This window comes from Hippocampus bargibanti, linkage group LG14, assembly GCF_051943395.1.
Source record: "Hippocampus bargibanti isolate YZ-2025 linkage group LG14, ASM5194339v1, whole genome shotgun sequence".
Lineage (NCBI taxonomy): Eukaryota > Metazoa > Chordata > Actinopteri > Syngnathiformes > Syngnathidae > Hippocampus > Hippocampus bargibanti.
The window spans coordinates 9,194,587-9,207,063 of NC_142747.1; the positions used below are offsets into that span (position 1 = coordinate 9,194,587).

At 44.3% G+C, this 12,477-nt stretch overlaps 1 long non-coding RNA gene across 3 annotated transcripts in view; it reads right to left on the minus strand.

Moving 5' to 3' along the window:
- The window catches only part of LOC148888200 (uncharacterized), a 38,047-nt gene that overhangs the window by 25,092 nt on the left and 478 nt on the right, over positions 1-12,477 (minus strand). Inside the window, exon 1 of one of the 3 annotated variants that reach the window (XR_016117172.1) lies at positions 1,470-1,513. The exons of the other annotated variants lie outside the window; for them this stretch is intronic. This is a non-coding gene — a long non-coding RNA (uncharacterized LOC148888200). Of the gene's footprint in view, positions 1-1,469; positions 1,514-12,477 lie in introns of those variants that run through there. 3 annotated transcript variants of the gene reach the window in all.

Consider the following 12,477-nt stretch of genomic DNA (forward strand, 5'->3'; position numbering starts at 1 on the left):
ATACATTATTTTACGTATAATAAATGTGCTATTGATATTTTCGTGTATGTGTGTGTGAGTGTTACTCAACAAAAGTGCCCTTCTTTTTTTCCCTTGTACCTCTATAATAAAGTCGTTTTATTTACCTTTGTGATGGTGGTTGATGTAGTTGCCTCTTGATGATATCCAAGTGAAATTGCTGTGCTTTATTTGCGATAATATCTTCACTCACACTGTCCCATGCTAGCTGCTTTTCGTTAAGCCAAATCAACAGACGTTTTTCAACCTCTCCAATTATCTGAGACCATTGGTTAGACAACACAAAAAGCCACACGTAGCAATGGTCAACTTAGCATACTGGTACTGGAACGCTAAGTCACACAAACGCACAACTCGTTCGTGTTTTTCGATGATCTCCTTCTTCTGCTCAACCGTAATTTTTTTTGTGTCCTCTTCGGGTAAACACTAGCCTGTGGTGGGGTCTTTTTTGGCCCATAATAGCAAAAGTACTCCACTCGATAAACCATGTCTGAACTCAAAGAAAGTGGGTGTGGAAAAATAGTCTGCCATCCACCGTGGCGCTGTGTGGTTTGGTTCGTTCCGCCGAAAACTAGTTTGTATGCCAAGATGATATTCTCACGAATTTAATGTTCGTAAGGCAAACAGTTTGTGAGCTAAAGCGTTCGTAAGCTGAGGTATCACTGTATATGGAAAAAGTTTGTAAATACATTCATTGGGAGTACGCCTTATACACCGGAAAATACAGTAATTTGCACTGCACAATCTTTAAAGAATAGGACATGTGAATGCACTGAGAACAGATCTCCATTCCATTATTTTGAAAGAAATAGGCATTTTTCTTCCACTACCAATAATCATTTGAGGTGGTTTCATGTCCCCGTGACGAGTTGAACCCACATTATGAGTGGGAATAAACCAGAAGCAACACTGCAAGTTGGGACCACTTGTTTTGATGTGGGATTGTAATTACCGTGCTTGAGCATAAAACAGCAAAATGCGTACTGGTCTCACTTGACATCCTATTGACCTTGACTCAGCTGCACAAACACATTTCGCCCCTCAGACAGCAGAATCTGTCATCCAATATTTCAGGCAAGGTGATCAAAGGCAAGCTAAACACAGTTGTCAGATTGAGAAAAACAGTGCCACCGTCGTACTGGCATCATCATCTCTGACATGAAAAGCATATAAATTGCACACCGGCCGAGGGCCGTTTGTTGTCCCAAGTTATTCAATCTGGGTTTCTTGACCTACACCCGTAGAACAGGAAGTGGTCACTCGGAGACTCGATTCGAACACACCCAGCAGCTGTGTCCATAGAGTACACACATATACACAATTTTAAACATACACACAAACACACACACATACATACATACACACACACACACACACACACACACACACACATGCACACACACGCACACACACTCACGAGACAGGGAGGAAATAAACACACAGAGTCCTACCGTGCTGCTCACACGCACATTCTCCCCATAAAGAGGAAGTGTTGTTTTCTCATTTGATGTGACTCACGCAAACGGAGCCTTTTTAAACGGTGTCACAAAACCTCAAGCATAACACGCGTCCATACGCATGCAAATACTCACACGCCAATTAGGCATTTTCTTTCTTTTCTGAAACCCTCTCTTGCTATTCTTTCTGTTACACTTGCAAGGCATAGAGGGAACGTGTGAACTAAAATGAGCACATGTACAAAACAACCATAGCCAAAAAAATAGGTTAACTTCTTTTTTAATTGGATAAAATATATTCTGTCATTTGTCTTGAAAAAGATAATGAGATTCAGTTTTGATTGGGAGTATTGAATATGATAATGTCAATGATGATTGTTCCAAAACATTTTAACTCATTCACCGCCAGACAACATGCAAATGTGTACACTCCAGTGCCAGAGTTTTTGTCATTTTTGCTGAAGTTGCTTGACCCACAAAAGATTGAGTTTTAGGACTACATAAACATTCAATACAGCGTAAGAAACCTTCGACTCTCTTCTTTCATCACAAAAAAAATGTTTATGTTGAGCTTATTTGTTTCTGGAGTTATCTGCTGTGAAGTGGGGGTGGCTGTACAAAAGGCAAATGCTGTCCCCTTCTGGAAGGGAAAAGCATTGCCAGAGGTCTGACTGGAGCTTGATCCACACCCCTCTGCAAGAAAAACTAAAACCCGAACAAATTTGAGAATAGCGCTGCACGTTATGCTTTTCAATTCGTGAATACATTCGGCAATGGGCCTGTGACATAGTATTTATAAATGTACAAGAAGCTAAAAAAGTTAGGCCATCGTCCTGTTGTTGTGTTTGCTTTGGTGACATCCTGTTAAAAATAAATGAATAAATAAGCACATGAATAAATATATAAGCAAAGAAATAATCTGGTAAATAAATAAATAACCAAATAAATAAACAGACAAATACATAAATAAATGACTTCACCTCCTCAATTGACAGCTTTGGTCTGCATCAATTCTCGGACTTTCCCACCCACATAAAAGGCCACACCCTGGACCTCATTTTCATGTCTGGCCTTACCCCAACGAATTACACAGCAAATGAACTTCCTATAACAGACCATTTCCTGGTTTCATTCAACGTTTCCATCACCCTCTCTCCCCAAACCACCCCGCATCATCACATATCGCAACATCAAGGACATCAACGCTGCCACCCTCGCCGAGATGATTGCCATCCTGACTCCGGACTACAACTCATCCCCTGTTGAACTTGTTTCCCGGTACAACGCGGACCTCACAAACACCCTCAACGCCCCTGGTCCTGTAAAGTCCCGGTCTGTCCAATTTACCCAGTCCGCCCCCTGGTTCACCGCCCATCTCCGCTCAGTCAAAACAAAAACTCGGCAACTGGAAAGACTTTACAGGAAGACCGGTCTCACCACTTACAAGGACATGTACACAGCTCACCTCACCCATTACAAGGACTCAATCTCACGCGCAAAATCGCAATATACTCTGGAGTCATTGACTGTAATCCTGGAAACACATGGGTCCTCTTTTCCTTCTATCACAAAATCATACAACCTCCTATCTCTCTCCCATCACACTTTTATTCCTCTGATACATGCAACGTTCTGCTTATGTTTTTTAGCAAACATATCAACAAAATCCATCAGCACCTCGGATCCTCTGTCCCCCCCTCTCCCAGCCTTTCTACTCCTTCCCAATTACTTTCTGCTTTTGAACTCCCCCATCCCTCTATAATCTCAGACATTATCACCAAATCCAAGAATACCTCCTGTCAACTCGGCCCCCTCCCTACTATCCTTGTCAAGTCAGGCCTACCCTCTCATCTCCCATTTATTTCAACCATTATTCACTCCTCATTATCAACTGGAATTGTTCCTATCCTACTCAAAACCGCAGCTGTTACTCCAATTCTGAAAAAAAACTGGCTCAGATTCAAACAATTTCAATAATTTACGTCCTATTTCCCACCTTCCATTCATCGCCAAAATCCTTGAAAAAACAGTTGCGTCCCAGCTTCACTCTCACCTCACTCACAATAACCTTTACGAACAATTCCAGTCTGGTTTCCGCCCCCGCCACAGTACTGAGTCGGCTCTCGTTAAAAATCACGAATGATCTTTTCATGGCAGCCGATGTCGGTTCACTCTCCATCCTCATCCTTCTCGACCTGACCGCAGCTTTTGACACCATTTCCCACCCTATCCTGCTCGACAGACTTTCCACCCTAGGCATCACGCACACCCCTCTTCGCTGGTGTCACTCCTATCTCTCTGATCGCTCACAATTTATCCAATTCAACTCGTTCATCTCACGGTCCTCTCCTGTGTCCTCTGATGTGCCTCAAGGCCTCAAGTCTGTCCTGGGGCCCCTTCTCTTTATTATCTACCTACTTCCCTCTTGGCAATATTTTCCGTAAGTTCACTGCTTCGTGGATGACACCCAACTCTACCTCTCCAGCTGTCATGATCTGGTTGGCGACCAACGGGGGGCGCTGTCGGCCCCGCCTGCACCTGCACAGGTGCTGGTCGTCCCGATCAGATTGGCGACCAGCGGGTAGCGACGTCAGCCCTGCCGGCAGCCTCGCAGGTGCTGGTCGTTATAATCAAAGACACTTAAAAGGACACCTGTCACGATCATCCGGTGCCGATTCATTGTTTGTTTGCTGCTTGGTTGCAGCATGCATCGTGTACGTGTTTGTTTAACCTTGGCGTGCTTTTACTTTTGGTCTTCTTTTGCTACTTTGTATTTTTTTTCCATTCAGATCATTTTGATGTTTTACATTTTGTTCCTGCTGACTTTATTTTAATACAATTTGTCAAACAACCTCCTGCTCACTCCTGCCTGCTTTTTGGGATCCGAACCCGCCATCACCACCTCGCAAAACGTGAAAGAATGAATCGGCCAACCATCGGATCCCGCAGGTACATCGGACCCGTCTCATTTCCACCCTGTGCCTGGCAATGCTACGTCCACGTTAGCGCAAGCCTCGTCGCGTTTGAATTGCGTCACTCGACGAGCCGCAACGTCCACGTAAACGTCCGGCCGAGACCTCCTTCCAGGTGGCCGTCCAGGGTGACACTGGGTGACTGGCATTGCACGCCCACGTCCAGCCACGCTGTCGTCGTGCATGACGAATTGAGTCTCATCCACGACGAGCCGTGCAACGTCCGCGTCAACGTCAGTCCGAGACCCCACTCACCGCTGGATCCCGGAGCAGCTCTGGACTGGTCTCGTTCCCCCGGAGCCGGGCAGTTCACTCCCACGTCGGCGTCCGGCCGAGACCTGGTCCCATACGGCCGTACGGGGTGCCATTCTGCGCCTGGCAGTTCGACGTCCACGCAGAGCCATGCGCCGTCGCGTGAACGTGCGAGAGGGATCGCACTCACGCCCACGACGATCCGTGCCGCGTCTTCGTCCACCCCGGGCCGAGTCCCTTTCCCATCAGGCCGCCGCCTGTCGTATGCTGGAGAGGCAGCGGTTGCCCTCTCCACCGACCGTTCCCTGGCGAGTGGACCTTTTGGGAGACTGTTGGGACTTCTGGAAGCAGCCCCTTGAAGGGGGGGTACTGTCATGATCTGGTTGGCGACCAACGGGGGGCGCTGTCGGCCCCGCCTGCACCTGCACAGGTGCTGGTTGTCCCGATCAGATTGGCGACCAGCGGGTAGCGACGTCAGCCCTGCCGGCAGCCTCACAGGTGCTGGTCGTTATAATCAAAGACACTTAAAAGGACACCTGTCACGATCATCCGGTGCCGATTCATTGTTTGTTTGCTGCTTGGTTGCAGCATGCATCGTGTACGTGTTTGTTTAACCTTGGCGTGCTTTTATTTTTGGTCTTCTTTTCCCGCCTCTCGGCATGTTTAGGAGTCACGTCAACAATAATACAACTTTATCCCGCTGGGTAACGCAGAAACGTTTCTTTGACACGACGTTTAGACGCAGTAAGGAGGTGGAAAAGCGTCCGCAGTTTTAACTTGATTGTCAGCAAATGTCCGTCCCGATCAGATTGGCGACCAGCGGGTAGCGACGTCAGCCCTGCCGGCAGCCTCGCAGGTGCTGGTCGTTATAATCAAAGACACTTAAAAGGACACCTGTCACGATCATCCGGTGCCGATTCATTGTTTGTTTGCTGCTTGGTTGCAGCATGCATCGTGTACGTGTTTGTTTAACCTTGGCGGACTTTTACACTTGGTTTTCTTTTGCTACTTTGTATTTTTTCCATTCAGATCATTTTGATGTGTTACATTTTGTTCCTGCTGACTTTATTTTAATACAATTTGTCAAACAACCTCCTGCTCCCTTCTGCCTGCTTTTTGGGATCCGCACCCGCCATCACCACCTCGCAAACCGTGACACCAGCAAACCTGATGCCTTTCTCCCACCTTCATCCCTCTCACTTTGCCTCTCAGAAATTAAATCCTGGCTTTCCCATAAATTTCTCAAGCTTAACGGTGAAAAAACTGAACTTCTCCTTGTCGGTACCAAATCAACCCTACACAAAACTAACAGTTTCTCTCTCACCATTGACAGTTCAAACGTGTCCCCCTCCCTTCAGGTCAAGAGCCTGGGTGTCATCCTCGATAGCTCACTATGTTTTCACTCTCATATAAATAATATAACTCAGCCTGCTTATTTCCACCTCCGTAACATTAACCGTCTCCGTCCCTCGCTCACCCCTCACTCCGCTGCTATCTTCATCCACAGTCTCGTAACCTCCCGCATCGATTACTGTAACTCAATTCTCTTCTGTGTCAATCAGAAATTTCTCCAACTCGTCCAAAATTCTTCAGCCCGGATCATCATTAGAACCCCCTCCTTTCACCACATCGCCCCTGTCCTCCAGCAGCTCCACTGGCTCCCTGTTAAACATCAAATCAAATTCAAAATACTTCTGTTTACATTCAAAGTCATCCATAGCAGGGGTCGGGAACCTATGGCTCGCGAGCCATATATGGCTCTTTTGATGATTGCATATGGCTCACCGATAAATCTAAATACATATTCTCGCTTTTTTCTGTTCATTTTCTGTTGGGGCTGCGGTTGGCGGAAAGCGCAATTTTGATTGGATGACACTGACCGACGTTGTCGGAAAGCGCAATTATGATTGATTGGATGATACTGGCCGTCAGTTGAAACAGGTAAACGCCCATTTAAATGAGCCCGAGGAGTCAAAACAAAGTATACTTCAGCTTGAATACACCGAGGTTTTACCTTTGTGGAGAGAAAAGGTTCTGATTCTAATTTGCAATGAAACAATACCATCGACGAAACAGTTGAATCTCAATTACATGTTAACAAGCCCCATGTTAACGTTAGCATCAATATACTTCTGTGAGAAGTATATTGCATAGCAAGTGTGGAAGCTAATGAGCCGTGTGCAGGCTAGCTAGCATTAACTTCGCGTATGGAGCCGGCAAGTTGACTTTCATTCCGATCGTTCCGCTGGATTTTTACCAACATGAGGAACGGAAAACCATTCATGTTAACAGTGAGTACTATCACAGTTATTTTGATTATTAAATTCTGACATTTTGTTGAAAAGTGGCCGCTGTGCGTGTGTGTGTGTGTGTGTGTGTGTGTGTGTGTGTGTGTGTGTGTGTGTGTGTGTGTGTGTGTGTGTGTGTGTGTGTGTGCGTGCGTGTGTGCTCGCGTGTTGTGGTTCTCACTGAAAAACATTTCTAAATATTTTACTTTTATTGCTCTCTTCGTCAAAAAGGTTCCCGACCCCTGATCCATAGCCTTGCCCCTCCCTATCTTTCTGACCTGCTTCAAATCTTCGTTCTCTCTCGGTCCCTCAGATCCTCATCCTCACTTCACCTTTATGTGCCCTCTGCCCGTCTCACCACGATGGGATGCAGAGCTTTCAGCCGCTTTGCTCCCAAACTCTGGAATTCACTTCCACCCAACATCCGTAATATTGACTCCCTCCCTATTTTCAAGTCCCACCTCAAAACCCATCTGTTTAAAATTGCTTTCAATGTCTAGTTCAATCGGCTATTTTATTATTTGTCATTTTACCTATGGTTTTATTGTTATGTGCTTTGTTTTATTGTTTTTATTGCAAAGTGTCCTTGGGTGTTTTGAAAGGCGCTTGCAATTAAATGTATTGTTATTATTATTATAAATGTTGGTCTTCTGTATTTAAATGTATCTACCCGGACGATCGAGAAGAGATTATTTTGTGCAACCACTGGGAAAAATAAAATTGAATCAATTCTGCACACCATCTCTTTTTATGTTATGTTATTTTATTTTCCAGCGGAAGCTCCCATAAAGCCAAGAGGCACAATTGTAGCTGTATGAAAGCATGTCATTGCTGAACACAATGAAAACATGTCTGTGAATGATCATCCTGCGTTACACACTGCCGGCCTGCCATTCGTGTGTGTGTGCGGACGCAGCAGCAACTGCAGTTAAGCTTTTATTGTTGTGCACTTGACTGCAGACGTGGAAAAGTACAGAGACCAGAATGCTCAACGTCTGCAGGAGGAGAGAGAGCAGCTGGACAAGGAAGGCAGAGCGACAGCTGACAATACACAATAACCAGCTGTTATGCTCAAACCGGACTAGCAGGAGAACACGACGCAAGATTGAAATCAATCAAATAATGCCAAATTCAGTTGTAAGTGAAATAATTTGATTTAATAGTGTTGTGTCTGGTCGTGACAGTACATTGTGAGTTCCCAGTGCAGTTGCCATTTCAATGTTCTCTCTGAATTCATCGCCCCAATGTCATCTTGCTTAATTTGACATCTTTTGGTATTTCGTGACTTGAGAACAAATTGTTTCCATGTTGCCGATCGGTTCAGCGCTCGTCCGCTTTTCTGAAATCTTAATTGAACAATACAAACACCCCTGCTCACAATTGAACGCTACATGAAAATAACGCCTGATTTGCGGAGATCTCAGCCAAACATGTCTGCTTCTTCGTAAAAAATAAAATACAAAAAATATTCAACTATACCAATGCATCGGTCACAAGGAGGAAGGCACGGCAAAAGGAAGTGATGAATGAGGAAATGATGTATAAGGAAGCAGAGGGTAGTCCAGTGGTGCATTCAGGTGCGCTCAGTTCGGTCGAGAACCGAATTTCGATCATATTGGATTAGATTGGATTTGCCTTTATTAGTCTCGCAGTGGAAAAAAATACATTTCACAGCAGCAAAATTATGAAAGGAATGAAAGTAGAAAAACAGGAGCAGCTGGAAAGGCAGCCAATCTCGCGGCGCAGTCGTGCGGTCAAAAGAACAAAAAAACTAAATAGCAAATAACATATAACACTATATAAAGCATTAAAATCCGAAGTTTTTGTTTGAAAACTAAATTGGAAGACAAGTCATTCGAAAACCAAAGTTTGACTGCATATACATATCAGAATCAGAATCAAAATCAGAATCATCTTTATTGTATATTGTTTATATATGTGTGTCTTACTTCCGAGTTGAGTCAACAATGGCACGCCTCGCTGCCGTCGCGAACCCTCAGATAAACTTGTGTGTCATCTGACTGTAAAGTGTCCTTGACAGTTTTGAAAGGCGCTATAAATGATATGTATTATTATTATTATTATTATCATTATTATTATTATTATTATTATTATTATTATTATTATTATTATTGTTATTGTTATTGTTATTATTATTAATTTAAACCAGATTCTTTTCTTACAGTGTATTGAACACCTACAATACACTGTGTAAGAAAAGAATCTGGTTTAAATTAGATATCAAGTAGACAGGATGAACTTAGTACAACTATCATTATTATCATTATTATTATTATTATTATTATTATTATTATTATTATTATTATTATTATTATGTCCCTGGTGTGATGCATATTTGTCCAATTAATGTTCCACTGCGTCAACAGAATGCCCCACAATCAAGGCACAAAGCCATTGTGTTTGTACCGAGGGAATAATGTGGAAGGATGTAGGAAAAGACAGAAGGCTGAGCCACAAAACGAAGGCATGGAAAGGGGAACAAAAACTAAAAACAATGAAGCAAAATCATCCCGTAAACATTACGAGGACATACTGTATGCGGTTTATTGTACTCTTCTGGCATTTATTTGAAGTACATTGGGAAATTGACTAGATTTATTTGTTGTTCCACTGAATAGTCTGAGAAGGATGCAATTAATCAGACAGTCTCCAAACAAACACAGACTATTGACTTGTCATTTTTGCTAGTGGGCAATTTGACTGTTTTGCCAGCAAACACAACCGCTGGCACTCCAGCTGTGGCACGCTCATATAGGCTTGCTGCAGATGGCAAGAGAAATCGTAAACTGCTTCACAAAGTGTGTTAAGGAGAAGACTGTGCTGAGCGGTTGCGCCTTTTCGGCAGCACGACGAAGCCAGCACCGTTATTGATTGGGAGGAATGTTGGTGCCATTTGACTGTCATCGCTGGGCAGCTCTGGGGCGATCGTGATTTTTTTTTTGCGCCTGTAACGGGCAGCATTTCCACTGCCCTGCTTTGTTCAGCGGTGTTCTCAGTGACGTCCCTCCCTCATTGCTATCTCAACTCAGTCTGTCTGCTGAGACCATCCCTAACCTTTGACCTCACACTGACATCACTGAAGTCACATGACACACAAGACAACACAAACATCGGTACTTGTTCTATGTCCGCCTTGCGTGTTTTGTGCGTGCAAGCTGTGAGCGTGTATGAGATAAGCATGTGTCCATATGCGCTATTGAGGTTGGGTGACCACGGTTTGGCATTTGTTTGTGCGCTGCCACTGGAATGTGTTTTACAGTGTCGAATGAAAAGCAGTCTGCGTGTGATTTCTATGTAATAGCCTTGTAATCCCGCTCTCACTGAGGTGCCCCTAATGATGGCTGTCCCTCCCTGCGGCTCGAGTCGCATGCACAAGATCACACACGTAGCACGGGGCTAACTATTCGGCACAAGAAGGAAGGGGAATATACCCCCCAGCCAAGTACAAGTGTAGAAAATGACGCATGTGCACCAGGAAGTGTGACACATGGCTTTTGATGCATGAAAACTCCACATGTGCTGATAATTACAGGTCGGAGAATCTTCTTTTCCTTTCGGCTTTTCCCGGGGTCGCCACAGCGAATCAGTAACCTCCATCTTCAGAGGTATGATACGCATGTTTGTTTTGGCCCAGCTTTTACTTCGAATGCCCTTCCTGACACAACCCTCTGTATTTATCTGGGCTTGGGACCGGCACAAGAAGACTTATGTCCCTTTGTGGCTACAGAACAAGCAACACACTCAGTAAAAGGCTCCCAAACACAAAATGGTCATGAGCACAGCAACAATCAAAAAAGCAAAACTATACTCACCATTTGATGACAATGCTCTGATCTTACCATGAAATGGGCATGTCTTTCCCTATATTACATCACAAACAGGACTTCAAAGTCTACGTTTACAGCTCATTGAATTATCTACTATTCACTCATTCACCACATTGACCGAAGGGGCCATGAGCAAATTCTATAATAATAATAATAATAATAATAATACAGTACTGTATATAAGAAGACTAAAGTATTGTGATGTTCTAACCTGCTCTATATAACACAGCTTGATATATGTAAGAACTAAAAATGAAAAGTTCAATTGACCACAAACACATCATTGGAATACATTGGGGGTGAATTTATAATAAGCGTGAATCAAAGTAAGAAAAACACTGGGCGACATGAGGGAGGGAGAGAATCCTATTTCTCATTGGGGCAAATAAGGCCCAGAGGAAATGAGAAAAAATGTGTTCATATCAGGGACAGAGTGGAGTACTGTACAGTGGTACCTCGGTTCTCGAACGCCTCAGTGTTCGAACAAATTGGTGTTCGAACAAAATATTCGAGATATTCTTGCTTCGGTGCTCGAACATCAATCGGAGTTCGAATGCCAATACGACGCGTGAGTGCGTACGCGAGGGTGGGGAGCTGAGCGGCGCACGGGCCAACTGTTGTCGCTAGCGGACGTGCTGCGTTTTGCTCTAGCGTTTAATATAGGTGTACGAAGAGTTTTAGCCCCTAATCATGCCTCCAAAAAAAGTAAGTGCTGCTTAAAGTGACAAAAGAAAAGTAGTGCGTACAACTATTGAATTTAAGAAAGAAATAATCGCAAAATATGAAGGAGGTGTGCGAGTGTCTGATCTGGCGATGGAATACAGCATGGCGAAATCTACGATCAGTATGATATTAAAGAATAAGGAGGCTGTGAAATCTAGTGATGTGACCGTGGGAATGAGAGCAAGTGTCATTGGATAGATATTTTAAGAGAAAAGAACATCCTGTAGCCGAGTCATCCGAAGCTGTCACGTTCCGAGCGAGAGTGACGGCAGATGACTCGTCGGAACGTAGTGGAATGTTTGGGATCCCAAAACAGACACGTACTACCCAAGCAGGATGTTTATTCACAAATCAAAGAAAACACAGCGAATAAGAAGGCAGGGGGTGATCCGACCCGCTTACTACACCAAAAAGCAAATGGCACACGAGGGTGCAAAATTACGCAATCCCGGAAGATGACATAAATTTACGGGACGCAGGGAAAATACCTCGGACCGGATACACTCGCGCATCGAAGGAAGAGTCCAGGTACGGTGGCGAGGTGAGTCAATCATCCGGCATTGACGAGGTGATCGCGAACCGTATAAATGCCCCGTGTCCGTGATTAGAGAATGACAGCGGGTGGAGAACGGCCGGGAGAGGCAGCCCCCCCCCGCTGTCAACTCGCAAGTGACAGGAGCAAAGAAGTGGTTTCGGTGTTCGAAAAAAATCGCTTTTCGAACAGGGTCCTGGAACGAATTATGGTCGAGAACCGAGGTACCACTGTATATCAAAAGATGTGAGAGAAAGGCGACCTTTATTTGACAGGAGGGACATCTGATATAGAATTGGGAGTGAACAGAAAGCTACAATTAAAAGCAGCAGAGGTCATAAGATGGAAAAGTGGTGTAAAAAAATCTAATCGGAAAATGGGTACAGA